We start from the raw sequence: 19726 nt of genomic DNA on the forward strand, positions 1-19726 counted from the left end.
AAATTGATATGGGCCCAAATAGGTGAAAACCAGATTTAGCCTATTAGAAGTTAGTGAAAACCCTAACAGGTTTAAAATTGCAAAAGATGGTTACGGTACTCAATATGTCAAATCAGAAACACACATCTCTTTATCTTCCCATCAAAAGAGGAACATTATTAGGTCCGGTTGAGGAATTCAGTAATTTTATATATATTTTATACAAAATTTTATATACAAATTATAAATGAATATTTTATATATATACAAAATTTTATATTAATCCAAGATGATTTGATACTTCATTCTTATAAAATAAAATTGACGTAAGATATTCATTTCAAAATATATTAAAATATGAAGGCTTTGATTACCTTCAAGTTGTTGTTCAATTTTAACAAAATTTGATATACACATATAAAGTGATATGAACTTTCAATCTAACGGTTGAATTTACAAAATTCATATTTAATATAGAGTTATTGAATGGTGTAATACTTGGTAAAAGTTACATCGGTGTTATTATAACCCCTCATATCTATAACTATTATAAAGGGGATATAAGAGATGTAACCGCTTTTTGGTCTCCATTTTTTAATAGACCATTATACCTCCAAATATAAAAAAAAAATCTTAAATTTTCTTTAAATAATTATACACAACTTTTTAATATTTTATTAGGGAATAACTATTAGAAGCACGAAGTGCCTCTACCCCTCTAGTATAAAATAATCAACATAGAATGAAATAATTTGTTAAATTATTTTGCATTAGTTTATTTATTTATCTAGCTCATAGCATAAAAATTAGTATTTCTAATATGTAATTTTGTATTGATTAAGATTTTTAAAAATATTATAGATTAAAATGTTTTTTTTCTCGATATACCTGTAATAGTGTTTGCTTAGATTTTAATATTTTTAGAAATATTTTTCCAAAATTAAAAAAAAAATTTAAGTAAAAATATTATAGGGAAAGTACTGAAAGATTTCACTGTGTGCAATATTTCTCGGTTTTTAATTTCTTCTTTCAATACAATTAATGAGTTCTTTTGAACTGTAAGGGGAATGTTTTAGGAAAGCATAACGTTGGTTAATTGATAATGTTATAACCATTCGTTCATTGGTGTAGTGCCAAAAGGAGAAATCATATTTAATAGTAATAATCTGAACAATGGTGACAGCACAGACAATGGTACATCATAGTATTTGTTAAACCACACCTCTTGGCACATACATATAACCATTCTGAAAATAAGACACAACAACATTACCGGATGACTTTTCATGAGAAACCAAGAAAACTAAAAGAACTTTATAGGGCTGATTGACCATATTGGGACAGTTCCCAACTTAATTACGTAAATGAGGCTGTTTTTAAACAATATACACCTTTGGAGCACTTTTAACGGTGTCGCTATGGGCCATAGCGACACCAGTGACACATGACATTTTTGTAACTCCAGCGAAACCATGAAAGCCATATTGATAATGTCGCTACATCCTATAGCGACACAAAACAGCTCCACTGAAGTCGCTATAGTCTACAACGTCAAATATTTAATATAAAAAAAATAATTTTCTTATAAGTAAATAATTTTTAAAAAAATAATTTGTGAAAGTGGCGCTATGTCAAAAGAGAGTAATAATCTGAACAATGGTGACAGCACAGACAATGGTACATCATAGTATTTGTCAAACCACACCTCTTGGCACACACATATAACCATTCAGAAAATAAGACACAGCAACATTACCGGATGACTTTTCATGCAGAACAAAAGAAAACTAAAAGAACTTCATAGTGGCCAACATATCATATGTGTATAATCTTCGAATTGATGATGCCATAGACAAAGTGCCTCCAACTAGCTAGAAATTATTATGTAGCATAAGACTACTGAGTATATATGATTACAACTAATCTCTACAACATATATTTAAGATTTTCAATTTATAAGAAAAATTTATAACACTGCTACATAATAAATATTATGCAGAGATTAGTTACGGATCACGCAGTGTATAACCACCTAATAATTTCTCCCAAATAACACCCTTCATCTGCCATCCCATAACGGTGACATGACATCTTTGCAAATGGTGTCATCCTCACGGCCAGTGCATGATGTAGTATGAGTATAACGAAAATTATCATAGTTTGTTTCTGTTTGGCTTTGACATGATCCCTCACCAATCACATACGTAGTTGGGGTCATCATTCTGAGACCATCCAATTCCCTTGCCACTTCCTTCATGGTGGGTCTTTCTTCACCTCTAAGCCTCAAGCACCATTGAGCAATGTTAGCAACTTCCTTCACCTGGTCACTATTTCCCTCACTCACACAATCCTCAACAATTTGTAACAAGCAATCATCCTTCAGAGCCGAGAGGAAATACAAGGCTAGGTTCCTCTCCTCCTCTGGCATGTCAAAAGAGAGTGCCCTTCTTCCAGTTAGCAACTCAGCAAGCACAACACCAAAGCTATACACATCGCTTTTCTCAGTTAGTTGGCTGGTCTGAAAGTATTGAGGGTCAAGGTAACCAAGAGTTCCCTGAACCAACGTTGTCAACTGACACTTGTCACGTGGAACCAATCTCGAGGTTCCAAAGTCAGAAACCTTGGCTGTGTATTTCTCATCTAAGAGTATGTTAGTTGACTTGAAGTCCCTATGGAGGATTGGTATGGAGGCAGAAGAATGCAAGTAGGCAAGCACACCAGCTGTTTCTGCTGCTATTCTTAGACGTGCATCCCAAGGAAGTGTGGTGTTTTCATTGTGAATGTGGTCAAAGAGGGTGCCATTTTTCACAAATTCATAAACCAGAAGTGGCATTTCTGTTTCTAGACAGCAACCTAGGAGTTTGACCACGTTTCTGTGGTTTATTTGGGACAGTACAACCACTTCATTGATGAATTGTTCAATCTGGCTGTGGTCTACTAGTTTTGATGAATTTATTTTAATAATTATTTTTTAAATCATTTATTTCAAAAAAATTAATTTTTTAAATTTATTCTGGCCAAAAGGCCCAAAGTATTTGTCTTCAACACATGTGCTGCAAGGAACACTCTATTAAAGAACTTGGAGTGACATAAAAGATGAATGTTTATTGTGACTAAAAAGCTTAAGGCTTTCCTTTGCTAGCTGATAATGTGTCCTTTTCGGTTTTTTTAGTTTGTGCTATTGTGAAAGTAATTGAATTATATGTGAATTAATATATAAAAAAATTGATATCACAATGTAGATAAATTTATTGTTGTGTACAAGAGTAAAAAAATACTAATAGTAACTCCTGAAGAGATCTATACTAAAAAGTAGAAAGAAGTTGCATAGAAAGGAGAGTGTATTGTAAGTTGCATAGAAAGGAAAGTGTATTGAGGAGAATATCAGGAAGTTCATCATTAGAAATTGTGGCACCCTTGTTAGAAGAACAAGGGGCCAACATTTTCTGAATTTCGGCTTTAGAGAAAATATCCCCCGTAACAGCCCTATACAGATGGAAACAATTTTGATTTTCATGAACAAGCCTCTTAGAATCTAAAAAGGTAGACAAACAATCCCTATCTTCTAAGATTACCAACCAAGTTGAATAAAACACACTTTCCACATGAACATCAACTGCAAAACAAATATAACTTGAGAAACTATTCATCATCTCCCCACAGATTAAATCCTAGATAAATTAATTAAACAGTAATGATAAAAAGCATCTCACATAACATACAAAACTTCATCACAAACATGATGTCACATTATGGTACAATGCAATAAGGGAATATACAACACACTACACAACCATTATTTTGAAGATAGATTAGCATCTAGTCTTGAGTAACAACAGACGTGTGAATTATGATAATATTACAATTAATTAATATCAACAAATCATCTCCCATTTAAGGGCAAAGAAATCCGACTTAAACTTTCAGATCCAGAATGCAAGCTTCTTTTGTCAGCATCATCTACAACACTAAAAGAATATGACGGTGATGCTTTGAGAAGATTTTCAGTTTCCTTTGAAGACAAGTTGACTTTTTCCAATCGGTGTTTTTCCACAATGCTTTTATTGCCTCAAGTTCCGTTGCAACTTCTTTCATGGTGGGCCTTTCCTCCCCCTTCAACCTTAAACAATGTTTTGCGATATTGGCAAAATCCATTAGTTGCTCAACATTTGCCTCATCTATTATTTGGCTATCAACAATGTTGAGCAATCCACCCTCATTCATGGAAGAATGGAAGTGCATTGCAAGGTTTCTAAGAGTTTCTGGCCTATCAAAAGAGAGTGCTTTCTTACCTGTTAGTAGTTCAACTAGAACTACTCCAAAACTATAGACATCACTTTTCTCTGTTAATTGGCTTGTATGGAAGTATTCTGGGTCAAGATACCCCAGTGTTCCTTACACCAATATGGTAAGTTGAGCTTGATCTAGAGGAATAATCTTTGAAGCTCCAAAATCAGCTACTTTTGCAGTGAGATTGTGATCAAGTAAAATGTTTGCAGTTTTCACATCTCTATGTATGATTGGTGCAGTGGTAGCAGAATGCAAGTATGCTAGGGCCCCAACACTTCCTATTGCTATTTGCAATCGTGTTTTCCATGTAAGTCTTAAAGATTGGCTTTGATCGTGAAGATGCTCATAAACAGTACCGTTGGGGATGAATTCATAAACGAGCAAGGGAACTTCTGCCTCTAAACAACATCCCAAGAGCTTCACCACATTCCTATGGTTGATTCAAGAAAGCAAGATCACCTCATTGATGAATTGCTCAATTTGGTTTAAATTGCTAATTTTGGAAACTTTTATTGCCACAATTCTATTGTCAGGTAATATTCCTTTGTAAACTGTTCGTTGGCCATTAATTTTGGACACTTTTATTGCCACAACATATTGAGAGAAGATTTGCTCTCATGTAATTTGTAAGTTATGAAAGAAATATAATAAATGAAGAGCAACAAAAACAAAAAAAAATCAAATATGTCAAGGATGTCAATTAATGAGTAGTGGTATGAAATAATAAAATGAGATTTGTTTTGTGTTTAATGTAATTTGTAAAAATATATGGAAGTGATGTAGAAAGAATGCTATAATGTAAGTTTTTTTTTCATTTTTTATCTTGATTTCTTTATTATTTCGTGCTCACATATTAAAATTTATTTTCCTATCTTTACTTCATTTAATGTTTAGTTTTTTTTCTTTCTTATTTATTATATTTACTTTTTATACATTTGTAAGAGTGATTGTCATTATATAAATTTTATGAATTGTATTTTGGACATGACTTTTAATTTATGAAGTTGTACATTTAATTTTAGAAAGAAAAAAAAATTAGTCATCAATGCATTTATTATAGTTTTTTTTTCTTCATTATGTGTTATTGTATTTAATGATTTAAATTTTATAAATTAGAATCAAATAAATATTTAATCAATATAAAATAAGGTTCATTTCATTTTAATCCTTTTAATTATAATTATTTTTATTTTGATCTTCTTAAGTTTTTTTGTTGTTTTCATTTTAGTCATTTTTTATTTGTCTTTATAATTTTTTATTTTTCTATTTTCATTCTTATAATTTTTTGTTTTATTTAATGGTCATTTTGACAATAAGTATGAAAATGAAATACTTTTTTTTACAAGAACAAAATTTTTTTAAAAAAAATTAAAGAGATTCAAATAAAAAATCTCTAGACTAAAAATTTATTTAAAATTTTTTATTTTATTTATTTTTTTATTTTTCCCTTTCATAAGTGTCTATTAGATTGTTAAAGTGTCCAACAATATTTTTGAATTTAATTTTCCAAACGTCTAATTCAGAGCTGTCCAACCATATTCCATTCCGTATCACCTTCACACTTGACTTGGAAGTCATCCATGACTTGGCAAGATCTCGAACGTTGATTTCAATCTACGGTTCATATTTATTTAATTATTAAATTGAACATTCTAACAGATTTTTCAATAGGAAAGGAATATATATTCCAACCTTTTTCCATAGTCATAATCAGTGGTGGAGCCTAAATGGGTATGGGACAGACCAAGCCATGGCCCCTAATTTTTTCCTTTTTCGTTTAAAAAAGTATATAATTTTTTTTGTATTATAAATAATTTGGAGTATATGTATTTAAATATTTTGATGCCTCAAAATATTTTAATAAGAACTGAAACTGGTCACAAGTATTCTTTTCCTTACAATTTTTTATTTTTAATTTTTTTTATATAGAATACTATTATATTTTAAATTAGAATATACATAATAAAAATAAGTTTATGACTTCCTTAATGTTTTGTCTTTTATTCTCATTTAAATGTGCATTTTCATGTATTATTCTCATAACTAGTTTTTCTTTTCCTTTTTCTTAATTATTTCAAATAATTTTTCTTACTTTCTATTTTGTCTGTAGACCTATCTGTTTCTTTTTTAATTATCCAGTTTTTAGGAGAGATTTTTTTTAATTTATTTTTTATTTTCAAAAATTTAAGACAATATTAATTACTTTCTTTTTACAATTATATCCTTATTTATTACTTAACTCTTAACTAGTTTATACATTTATAAACAATATGTACTTATTATAGAGTAAAAAAGTATAATATAAAATTTCAAAACAATTTCATAGAAAACAGAAAATTTTTATTCTATTTCTTGATTTGTGTATAAAAACTCCAAACGACTACTTAAAAAGAAATGTATACTTATTCTCCTTAATCACTTATTCATTTTAATCTACCCTTATTATTTTATTTCTATTCCTGAATTATATTTCCATAGTTTTTTTTAATTTTAATATTTAAATATATTTATTTATTAAAATTTTTAATTACAATATAATTTATGTATTTAAAATTTTTAAAATTTTAATTGTATAAAAAAATTATTTATTGTTGTTTATTTTATTATATCATAATATTTTCTCCAAACATTATTTGATGTAATTTATAGTTTAATATTCCTTTTCATGTCTAGCAAAATTATATTTACTCCTCTTTCATTAATAAATATATACCCCTTTCTTTTTTAAAAATAAAATTTCCTAAAATGACTAGGCCGACATAACGGATTAGAGTTGTAGTAGTATACATGGGACTTTGATTCTAACTTTCTTAAATGTGATCGTTGTTCAACGGTAAAGTATAAATTTATATAGAAGTATTAAAATGACACTCACTAAATCCTACATAAATTAATTAACTAGTAATGATAAAAGGTATATCTCATAGCACACAAAATTTCATGACAATTATAATGTCATATTATGGTACAATGCAATAGGGGAATATAAAACACACTACATAATCATTATAATTAGCATCTAGTCTTAAATAACAACAAACTTGTGAATTATGATAACATTACAATTAACTAATATCAACAAATCATCTCCCATTTAAGGATAAGGAAATCTGACTAAAACTATCAGATCCAGATTGCAAACTTCTTTTTTCAGCACCATCAACCTCACTGAAAGAATATGATGGTGTTGCTTTGAGAAGATTTTTGGTCTCCTCCAAAGACAAGTTGACTTTTTCCCATCGGTGCTTTTCCACAATGCTTATTGCCTCAAGTTCCGTCGCAACTTCTTTCATGGTGGGCCTTTCCTCCCCTTCAACCTTAAACAATGTTTTGCAATATTGGCAACATCCATTAGTTGCTCAACATTTGTGTCATCTATTATTTGGCTATCAACAATGTTTAGCAATCCACCCTCATTGACTGAAGAATGGAAGTGCATTGCAAGGTTGTTATGGGTCTCTGGCCTATCAAAAGAGAGTGCTTTCTTACCTGTTAGTAGTTCAACTAGAACTACTCCGAAACTATATACATCACTTTTCTCTGTTAATTGACTTGTATGGAAGTATTCTGGGTCAAGATAACCCAGTGTTCCCTGCACCAATGTGGTAAGTTGAGTTTGATCTAGAGGAATAATCCTTGAAGCTCCAGAATCAACAACTTTTGCAGTGAGATTGTGATCAAGTAAAATGTTTGCAGTTCTCACATCTCTATGTATGATTGGTGCAGTGGTAGCAGAATGCAAGTATGCTAGGGCCCCAACACTTCCTGTTGCTATTTGCAATCGTGTTTTCCATGTAAGTCTTAAAGATTGGCTTTGATCGTGAAGATGCTCATAAACAGTACCGTTGGGGATGAATTCATAAACGAGCAAGGGAACTTTTGCCTCTAAACAACATCCCAAGAGCTTCACCACATTCCTATGGTTGATTCGAGAAAGCAAGATCACCTCATTGATGAATTGCTCAATTTGGTTTGAATTGCTAATTTTGGACACTTTTATTGCCATAATTCTATTGTTAGGTAATATTCCTTTGTAAATTGTTCCTTGGCCACCTTGGCCTAGGACTGTGCCTTCATCAAAATTGTTGGTGGCCTCCTTTAGTTCTTCCATGGTTAAGATTTTAATCATTTCAGTTGGCCCACTATACCTAGCTAATTCTTGTTGCAAGAATAGGCCACCATTTTGTTGAACAAAATGTTCTTTAAGTTTCATGAGCTTTATTTTCTTTGATGTCCAATACACATAAAAGGTTCCCCCGATAAGTGTTAAGATGCTCACACTCACACCTAGACATAAACAAGTGGAAACAAAATTATTTTCTCTCTGTTTTTTATTAATGTATGCGTTGACTTTAAGTTGTTGGTCGCATGATCAAAATCAAAATGCCTCACAAGCTTAATTTAAAGGACCTATGTTCTAATGCAACTTGAATCATACGAAAATCACCTTGAAGATATGAATTTAAATTCAAGAAGCAATTTATACTTGTTCTTTAGAAATGAGATTTCTTTCAACAGTAATTACCTATATCATGATAGTAAAGTTGATTTTCAAGATTATATTTATATGTTATATTTGAATGATGCGAGAATAGATTTTTTTTTTTTGTAATTTTAGTAGATGGATAATAATATACTCACTCAAAGCAATGATGATTATATTGCTTTTGCGAGTGCATTTTGTTCCACTTTTTTCTGCCATCTCCTTTATGTCCATCTGGACAACGACAAGTGTAGTTCCTAGGAGGTAAGTTTTCGCATCTAGCCCCCTCAAAACAGTCGTGGGATGATTCCTTGCATTCGTCAATGTCTAAAAGATCATAACTAGATAGTTATAATTTGTTTTTTGACAATGAACAGGGAGCTTTAAAGAAATAAAGTTTGAGCTTATTTTACAAGGATATTTTTGTAAAGTAAAAACTAATATTTAAAATATTATAGGTTGAATTTCATAAAAAGATCAAACCAATTTTAAAATTTGGGTTAGACATCTAATTGTTACTGTATAAACTTAATATATAAATAATATATATATATATATATTATAAAATTAAAATAAATAGGATTAGAATCTATATCTATTTATAAATAGATATATTATTTGTATAACAACTCTTCAAAGAACAAAAAAATAAAATTTTCTAATAAATAAAATATAATTAAAAAATTAATTAATATTATATTTGATCACCATTATTTTCAAATGACTTCTTGCAGTTATTCTCATCATAACATTAAATGAATTTTATTTTTTTTACATAAATGCTCGCACTAATTAATTTATCTTATCTCTAAACCAAATTTTGATTTCTCGACTTGACTTAGCATGAGAGGTAAATATATCTACGAAATCTTAATAATGAAGGAAAAAAAAAGCAATATTTTTTTGTTTATTTAACTTTCTTTTGCATTACCGAGTTTTTAAAATTTTTCATTTTATGATTATTAACTATTGAAATAAAAATAAACAAATTTGAAATGTAAATGATGAACATATACGATACATACCTTGGCAACCAGCATCACCATGGAGGTAAGGGTTTCCCCGAAAACCACTAGAGCAATTACAACGGTAAGCGGGGCCCAGTTTTACATCGTAACAATAACTATTGTCTGACCGACATGCAAAAGTTGAATGATTGTCGTACTTCTTAGCATGTTGGCACCTGCGGTTCCCCACTGCCCAATCCGCAACCACAGGAAAAATGGTTTTGCTTTTAGGGAGGTCGACAAGGTCTTTGCTAGAGAAACTGTAGGCTCCTGAAAGAACTAATATTCTAAAGATCTAAACATGGCAAAATCAAAAGTAAACACGTTCAGACCATTCTCATAATTGCGGAAATTAAAGGACCAACCTCCAGCCATTGTTGTTCGCTTGTTCCTTCAGGTTTCTGAACCCTTGCTCTCAATACGCGATGGTGTAGTATATTGAAGAGGAGAGTAGGCTCAGGGACCCAAACAGAGATACGCGTTCAATTTTTATAGAAATCTAATCCATCGTAGAGCGTCTTTGAACGTTGGAGAAAACATGCGGGAATCACGGTACCATATCCGCAAGTTATTTGATAATGGGTTGAAAAATGGATCACATTCATGATATGTTAACCGCAACAAGTAGAAGAATCAGGAAAACAACGTGAAAATCGGAAGCACGTTGTTTCCTTTTACGTGGCTGTTGCAAACGTGTTACTGTTGCAAAAACGGTTTTTCAAAATGACGTATATGCCAACATTCTCCCACTTGGTCCATTTATCCAATTATCAATCAAATAGGAAACCAAATATATGAATCATGGTGATAGGTCCTCTTGATAATGAGTATTATCTCCCATGTATCACAATATATTAAGTCTCTCATTCTAATCTCTTAGCTCTAATGAATAAACCATACGTTTATTCCAGGTCGCAATTAATGATTTTTCTCAAAGCAAATAGGTATGTGCACAAGATAAATGAGAAAACATCAAACTAAATAAGAGTTTTTAACAAGTAATTACAATGATTGTCACATCATGGAACCAAGTCCCATTCGAGTTACATGATCCTTAAAATTCTTTGGTGGCATGCCTTTAGTTAAAGGATCAGCAATCATTAACTCAGTGCTAACGTGCTCAATGACAACTTTCTTTTCCTTAACACGTTCTCTTATGACTAGATATTTAATGTCGATATGCTTACTTCGACTTCCACTTTTATTATTCTTAGCCATGAAAACAGCAGCGGAGTTATCACAATACAACTTCAATGGCTTAGCAATTGAGTCCACAACTCTAAGCCCAGATATAAAACTCTTCAACCATACACCATGTGAGGTAGCCTCAAAACAAGAAAAGAACTCAGCCTCCATAGTAGAAGTAGCAGTCAAGGTCTGCTTTCTGCTGCTCCAAGATACAGCTCCACAAGCCAACATAAAAACATAGCTAGATGTAGATTTTCTGGTATCAATGCAACCAGCGAAGTCTGAATCAGAGTAGCCTATCACCTCCAAACTATCAGTCCGTCTATATATGAGCATGAAATCTTTTGTTCCTTGAAGGTATCTCATTACCTTCTTTGCAACTTTCCAATGGTCAACACCAGGATTACTCTAATATCTTCCTAAAACTCTAACTACAAATGCAATGTCAGGTCTAGTACAAACTTGAGCATACATAAGACTTCCAACAGCTGAAGCATATGGAATATTTTTCATGTGTTCCCGCTCAAGATTATTTTTCAGGCACTGACTCAACTTAAGTTTGTCACCCTTCACAATGGGAGCTACACTTGGTGAACAATCTTTCATGTTAAACCTCTCTAAAACCTTGTTGATATAGGTTTCTTGAGATAAACCCAAAATACCTCGAGATCTTTCTCTATGGATCTTAATGCCTATAACATAAGATGCCTCACCCATATCCTTCATATCAAAGTTCTTTGAGAGAAATTGTTTCACCTCGTGCAACATACCCTTGTCATTAGTTGCAAGCAAAATGTCATCCACATATAAAACAAGAAAGCAAATCTTGCTCCCACTAACCTTCTGGTATACACATTGATCCATGATGTTTTCTTCAAAACCAAATGAAGATACAACTTCATGAAATTTTAAATACCATTGGCGTGAGGCTTATTTTAATCCATAGATGGATTTGTTAAGCTTACATACTAAGTGCTCACCATCACTAGAGAAAAATCCTTCAGGTTGTTTCATGTAAACCTCTTCCTCTAGATTACCATTAAGGAATGTTGTTTTCACATCCATTTGATGTAGTTCAAAATCAAAATGAGCTACTAATGCCATGATTATTCGTAGAGAATCCTTCTTAGATACAGGAGAAAATGTCTCACTATAATCAATTCCTTCTCTCTGAGTGAATCCTTTGGCAACAAGTCTTGCTTTATGTCTTTCAATGTTACCTTGTGAGTCCTTTTTAGTTTTTGGACCGTCGCAGTCATAGGCCGATTGGTATCTCGGACCACAAGGACTACACCTTAAGCCTTTTCACCTTAAACTAGCATCAAACGTTTTAAATTCATTAAACTGGCGTTTATTTGAATCGGCATTCAGCCGACAACTCTAGCCGAACATAAATCTTCAACCTAATTATTCTTCCAAGGTGAGATCGGCATTTGGGCGATCATATTGCTTAAGGCTGTGGAGTTTTTAACTTAGCATATTTCACTGATTATGTGAAATCGACACATAGGCGACTTCTTGTTGGTTCAAAGCTTTACGTTTTAACTTAAGTATTTTTACTCATCGTTAAAGATAGGAATTCGGCCGACTACACCTCGTTCATAACTTCAAGTCTTAAAATATTGCTTCATTCACTGCTGGGATCGGAATTTGACCGACTTCTTTTGGTTTCTGCTCAAAATAGATTCCTTTGCAACTTAGTATATTTTTATAGCTTCGTCAATCGAGATTTGGACGAGTTAATGACTCTTAAAATTTAATCTTTTTTAACTTATTCCTTTTTGTCGCCTTATGCACCGGAAAGTCGGCGCCTCAGTACTTTTCCAAACTATTCTTAAAACTTTACTTTCATAAGAATCGGAGTTCGAACGAGATGAATCTATTTATCTTGTTTTCATTTTCATGATGCTTTAGCTTAGAGGTTTTTCATTCATTTTTCAAAAATATGATATGATTTGACTAAAACTTGCATAGTTAATAGGAAAGGAAAAATATACAGTACTGGATAGTTTATAACTTGGTCATTTTGGCCGGAATTTTGACGATTCATTTTAGCCCAAAGACTACACCTTAAGCCTTTTCGCCTTATAGGCTCAAGGCTGGAAGGCAAGTGGACCGTCTCGGTCGTAGGCCGATTGGTATCTCGGACCATAAGGACTACACCTTAAGCCTTTTCGCCTTATAGGCTCAAGGCTGGAAGGCAAGTGGACCGTCTCAGTCGTTGGCCGATTGGTATCTCTTACATGTGTGAGGCCGACTATAAACCCGTGCACTGCCCAGGTCAATTCACGACCTGATCTCCCCTCCTGCGATCACCCGACTGTAACCTTGACTGACTCACCCGACTGTAACCTTGGCCGACTCACCCGACTGTAACCTTGGCCGACTCACCCTCTTAGAGCCAGATACCAATTGACTCCCACCCATAAAGGCTTACTCAGTCATTATCCGATTGGACACTCAGTAATGGTGAGGTCCCACCTTCACTCACCAAGTATTTTCCAGATTGGAACGGCTAAAGAGATCCCTATATTCTCGGGGCCCATAAGGCTCGTGAACAAGAAACTATAAAACCCAAAACCCTAGAGTTGAGAGGACAAATTACACTTTTGAATGCTCTGGCTCTAAGGCACGATCTAGGAAAAAACCCTAGTCCACCCTTTGGCCGGAACAGTTTTAAAGACCCATCTACATCCATTGGATTTTACACCATGAGGCAACTCAACAAGATCCCAGACTTGATTTAGACGTCATAGAATTCATCTCTTCTTTCATAGCATTATACCACAAATTTGATTCCTTAGAATTCATGGCTTATGAAAACATTTCAGGATCATTTTCGGCTCCAATGTTATAATCTGATTCTTGTAAATACACTACATAATCACTAGAAATTGCTGATCTTTTGATTCTAGTAGATTTTCTTAATGTTGTCTCATCACTTTGGTCAGGAACTTGTTGTTCAACCGATTGCTCAATAGGTTGTTCAACATTTACTTGTTGCTCTTGGTCAACAACTTGATCTACATTATAATCTTCAGCAACTTGTGGAACTTGAATCACTGGTTGTCTAACACATTTTTGAACTGAAGGAGCGTGATTGACTAACAATCTGTCATTTGATTGAGAGGGTTGAACTTCATAGTGATCCCTTTCAAAATTAATATCTTGAATTAAATCACTCCCACTAATCAAGTCATTTTCAAGAAACTTTGCATTTCTTGATTGCACAATTCTAGTGTTATGAGATGGGCAATAGAATCTATACCCTTTGGACTTTTCAGCATATCCAATGAAATACCCACTAATAGTCCTCGGGTCTAGTTTCTTCTCTTGTGGGTTATAAATCCTTACTTCAGACGGACATCCCCAAACGCGTACATGTCGTAAACTGGGTTTCCAACCTTTGAATAACTCAAAAGGTGTCTTTGAAACAGCCTTGGTTGGAACTCGATTTACTATATACACAGCCGTTTTAAGTGCTACAGCCCACAAGAATTGAGGAAGTTTTGCATTACTCCTCATACTTCTCACCATATCCATTAATGTTCGATTTCTTCTTTCTGCCACACCATTTTGATCTGGAGAACCAGGCATAGTGTATTGGGCAACAATCCCATGTTCTTGAAGAAATCTGGCAAATGGACTAGGTGCTTGTCCATTCTCTGTGTATTTACCATAGTACTCTCCACCTCTATCTGATCTCACAATCTTAATTTTCTTTCCGCATTGTAGCTCTACTTCAGCCTTAAAAATTTTAAAGGCATCCAAGGCTTCATCCTTAGAACGAAGTAAGTAAAGGTACATATATCGTGAGTAATCATCAATAAAGGTGATGAAGTATCTTGGACTATTTGCATCCATATCCGGACAACAAATATCTGTATGAATGATTTCTAGTATGTTTGAACTCCTCTTGGCGCGGCACCCTTCTTGGACTTGTTAGTTTGCTTACCCTTGATGCAATCCACACAAGTCTCAAAATCAGCAAAATCTAAAGTACTAAGTACTCCATCATTTACTAATCGTTTTATTCTATCAACGGAGATATGTCCTAATCTCCGGTGCCACAACATAGAAGAATCCTCATTCATAACACAACGTTTTAACCCAGAAGAAACATGCATAGAATTATAAGCAGCGTCATTATTTTGCAAATTAATAGAGTAAATACCATCACGTAATTCACCAAAACCAATAACTTTGGATTTATTCAACAAAGTAAAACCAGAATCCATAAATTTAAAAGAAAAATCCAAAGGTGCGAGTTGCGAAATTGAAATCAAGTTTTTACTAAAACTAGGAACATAAAAAGTCTTTTCTAAATTTAAAATAAAACCACTGCTCAAAACTAAATTGCATGTCCCAACGGCCTCCACATGTGAACTCATCTTGCTTCCTGAATAGATGCATTGCTCACTTCCCATCGGTTTCCTTAGGTTTTGCATACCCTGTAAGGTATTAGAAACATGGATTGTAGATCCAGAATCAATCCACCATGTGTTATGATTAGTACTAGTCATATTAGATTCATAACAAACAAAAGCAAATAAATTACCTTTCTTTTCTAGCCAATTCTTAAACTTCAAACAATCCTTCTTCATGTGTCCTTTCTTTTTACAAAAGAAGCACTTGGATTCTTTCGTAATAATTGGTTGAGCTGGAATCTTTCCCTTCTTATTATCTTGATTCTTCTTTTTCTTAAAAGAACCAGTTAAGAGCACCTGCTCTCCTTCTTCCATCATTAACCTTTCCTCTTCTTGAACACACATGGTCAACAATTCATTAATAGACCACTTATCCTTATGTGTGTTGTAAGAGATTTTAAAGGGGGCATAATGGTGAGGCAAGGTGCACAAAATATAGTGCACTAGGAAAGAATCAGACATGGTAACCTCTAAAGCTTTCAGTTGAGCCACAATATCCCTTATGCGCATGATATGATCACGCACTCCTTTAATCCCAGTGAGCTTTAAGGATGAAAACTGCATTATAAGGGTGCTGGCAAGAGATTTATCAGATGTGGTAAATTGTTCATCAATAGCCTTTAGTAAATCCTTGACATTGTCCTGATGGTCAACAGAACCCCGAATTCCAACAAAAATGTTGGTCTTTATGAACGTCACAGAGAGACGATTTGACCTCTCCCATTTTTCATAAAGATCAACTGCATCTGGAGTGCTGGTCTCAGTAATACCTGGTGGTGCTGGTTTCCTAATAGCATAATTAATGTCCATCCAGCCTAAATGAAGAAGAACTCTCTCCTTCCAAACCTTATAATTGTCACCCTTTAATTCGGGAATGCCACACTTGATATCAGAAATATTCATAGATTGAGAAACTGCAAATGTCAAAAACATGTTCATCATCATAACTTGAGACTAAAATAAATGTCATGTTTTACCAATGCAAACATGTCTCTTTTAACGAATCTAGTGACATAAAACTTACCTGTGGGCTAAAGTCATACTCAATTAGACTCATGTAACCTTATGTAAAACTATCAAATTATGTTCTCTTTCTTAATTCCTGTGGGTAAATTAAGAAATATAATATAATATTTTATCCTAATCAATCATACAAATGTAAGAAATTTCCTGTGGGTATATTTCATCACATCACATATAATTAATTACAATTAATGTTTTTCTTAATGTGATCTTTAAAAATATATAATTTTAATTAATTAAAGATGTTGTGGCTATTCTCTAACTTATTAAAATTATATGTATCACTAAACATTAATATAAAATAAATAAATCTTATTTTTATTTTAATATCAAATAAAATAAATATAAAAAAACATTACGTAATGCAGTCAAGAATAACACCTATTAAATTTACTATGTAGGTGACGTGTCTCTTTACGTAATTTGTGATATTATGTAGGTAACGTGTGTCAGCATGCAAGAAATCATTTGACTATAATTACGAAACATTCCAGCATGCAAGAAATCAGAAATCATTTGATCACGTACGAAGCATGCAACCACGTAATTACGAGAATGAATTACGTAACTTGTGATATGACGTGTCTCCAGCATCATTTGACCGTGGGTGACTTCAACATATAGAGACATGTGCGTGACTCATCATATAAAAAGGGAAATCAAAACATGCAAGACACCAACAGGATTCGAACCCATGCCATGACAGCTATATCACAAGTGAACAAACCACTGCACCAAGTGCTTTATCTCAGAAGTATGATACAATTTAAAAATAAAACATATGCATGTCAATAGCAAACAAATAAACAAAACGCGAAAACACATTGCGTTTCACTCATCTTCAACCTTGAGATGGGTCAGTTCAACCCATTTATGACCCGCGGACCCGAAACGAAAACCCGACCATTTCTCCACATTTTGAACATCGAAAAACACCATTTTAATTACAGAAACGGTAGAAAAATCATCCTCTACTCGCTCTCCAGTTTTAGAAACAATTATGGGGTTGAAAAGAGATACCCAAAATACCCGATACAAAACAAGGCAGAGGATTAATATGCTCTGATACCAAATGAAAGAACTAATATTCTAAAGATCTAAACTTGGCAAAATCAAAAGCAAACACGTTCAGATCATTCTCATAATTGCGGAAATTAAAGGACCAACCTCCAGCCATTGTTGTTCGCTTGCTCCTTCAGGTTTCTGAACCCTTGCTCTCAATACGCGATGGTGTAGTATACTGAAGAGGAGAGTAGGCTCAAGGACCCAAACAGAGATACGCGTTCAATTTTTATAGAACTCTAATCCATCGTAGAGCATCTTTGAACGTTGGAGAAAACGTGCGGGAATCACGGTACCATATCCGCAAGTTATTTGATAATGGGTTGAAAAATGGACCACATTCATGATATGTTAACCGCAGCAAGTAGAAGAATCAGGAAAACAATGTGAAAATCGGAAGCACGTTGTTTCCTTTTACGTGGCTGTTACAAACGTGTTACTGTTGCAAAAACGGTTTTTCAAAATGATGTATATGCCAACAGCTCCGTCCTTAACCAGAAATGCATAACCGCAGCTGTCGAAAAGCAGATTGCTGAAGATATTTGTATAAGATAAATAGACGAAATTGGATAAGGTCTTTTGTATGAGAGTCTCACAACAAAAAGTGCCGGAGCATGAGCTTTCATTAGATGCTAGCTCCTCCACATCGTACAAAGACACGCATGCTACAGTAAAAGCGTTTTCAATCGAAGGCCATAGTAACCCAGCTGCGTCACTTCCCACCACAGTTAACTTGTTTTTCTTGGAAGACAAGTGAAAAGGCGCCAGGTCAAACTCGAAGCGCCGGTGCTGATTGCTTTCATTCACTGACTGGCTACTCTCATTTTGGAGGCAATTTATGGCTATTGGCAATGAAATGTTGAGTTGGCCATCGAGTGAGATGTTTAGCACACGCACCAATGAATTATATTCTTTGAGGAAAAGGGTTTGTGGTGAAAGGGTTGGGTTGCAGGTGAGGACAACTGAGGTGTCCAAGCTACACTCTTCACTCATGCCAAATGGGAAGGGAACCATCACAGACCCACAATAATTTCTTTCGCAATTTGCCTTTGCCTTTGCCTTGGCTTCACTTTTAGCCGCTGCTGCAAAAAGTAGTGCAACAAGTAGCACTTGCTTTGTATGATGAACACCCACTTGCACATACTTCTTCCTGCTTTTCTCCAAACATCCTTCCATCTCACCACCAAACACTTTCACCACGCCTTATAGCTCCTTCTCAGCTTTCATAAGTGTGTATTAGATTATTAAAGTGTCCAACCATATTTTTGTATTTAATTTTCCAACCGTCTAATTTAGAGTTGTCCAACCATATTTGTGATTTGAATTCCATTCGAAATCACCTCCACACTTGACTTGGAAGTCATCCATGACAATTCAAACTATCCCTTCAGTCATTCCCTCAATCCACTCACTAGTGAAAAATTAGTCTTTTACGTCATCTCTTTGTCGTCGGACATATCAAAAACCGACATAAAAAAGATGCGGTGACATTTTTGTAGTTTCTGTGAACTTTTTTACGTCGGACATAAAGGAGTCCGACGTAAAAAGGTTTATTAATCCTCCCGCGCGCGTCAGTATTTGTAAACAAGAGACATGTGAAACGTGTGAGAAAAAGAAGAAGCTCAACCGCTTAAGTTAGATTTGTTTTCTGCCACTCTTCACTTTCCTTCTTCGGTTTCGGTTTCATTAGAAATAACACACCAACACCAAAATTTCTTGCTTTTTTACTTTGATATATTTAGTTTTATGTTTATTTACTTTCTTTCAATTTTGTGCTATGCTTTCAGCTATGATTATTCAAGATATGGAGCATCTACAGGTAAGGTATGTAACTCGCGTAATTCTTAAGTTTGTAAGTTTGTTTCGCGTAAAGGAGTTTGATTTTGCATCTAGAACGGTCTGTTTTGCAAGGAAAACGGCCTGTTCTGCAAGCAAAACGTCCTATTATGCAAGAAGAACGGCCTGTTCTGCTTGCACTGATTATATTTTTTTTTTGTTTACAACTTTTATACGTCGAATCATGGCAATGTCTGACGTAAATTTACGTCTCCCGCTTTAATATCAGACTTTTTTTTACGTAAAAAACTTAAAATAATCAACGTAAATTATCTCTTTTATACTAATGACTTCACTTGAATAACCCACGTAGCAAGTTCTCTAACCTTCATTTCAATTTGCAGTTCATATTTATTTATTAAATTGGACACTCTGACAGATTTTTCAATAAGAAAGGATTATTTATTCCAACCTTTTTTCCATTGTCATAA

The 19726-nt window shown here is 33.7% G+C and overlaps 3 pseudogenes; all 3 read right to left on the reverse strand.

Annotated features, from left to right (window-relative positions):
- Positions 1 to 243: 243 nt before the first annotated feature.
- Positions 244 to 2924, reverse strand: LOC145959049 (wall-associated receptor kinase 3 pseudogene; annotated as a pseudogene).
- Positions 2925 to 3924: 1000 nt separating this feature from the next.
- On the reverse strand, positions 3925 to 5851 carry LOC145958685 (putative wall-associated receptor kinase-like 16 pseudogene; annotated as a pseudogene).
- Positions 5852 to 6280: 429 nt separating this feature from the next.
- Positions 6281 to 18635, reverse strand: LOC145958686 (wall-associated receptor kinase 2-like; annotated as a pseudogene).
- Between the last annotated feature and the right edge of the window lie 1091 nt (positions 18636 to 19726).

Source organism: Cajanus cajan, chromosome 6 (assembly GCF_000230855.2).
Source record: "Cajanus cajan strain Asha chromosome 6, NIPB_CcT2T_4, whole genome shotgun sequence".
NCBI classification, from domain to species: domain Eukaryota; kingdom Viridiplantae; phylum Streptophyta; class Magnoliopsida; order Fabales; family Fabaceae; genus Cajanus; species Cajanus cajan.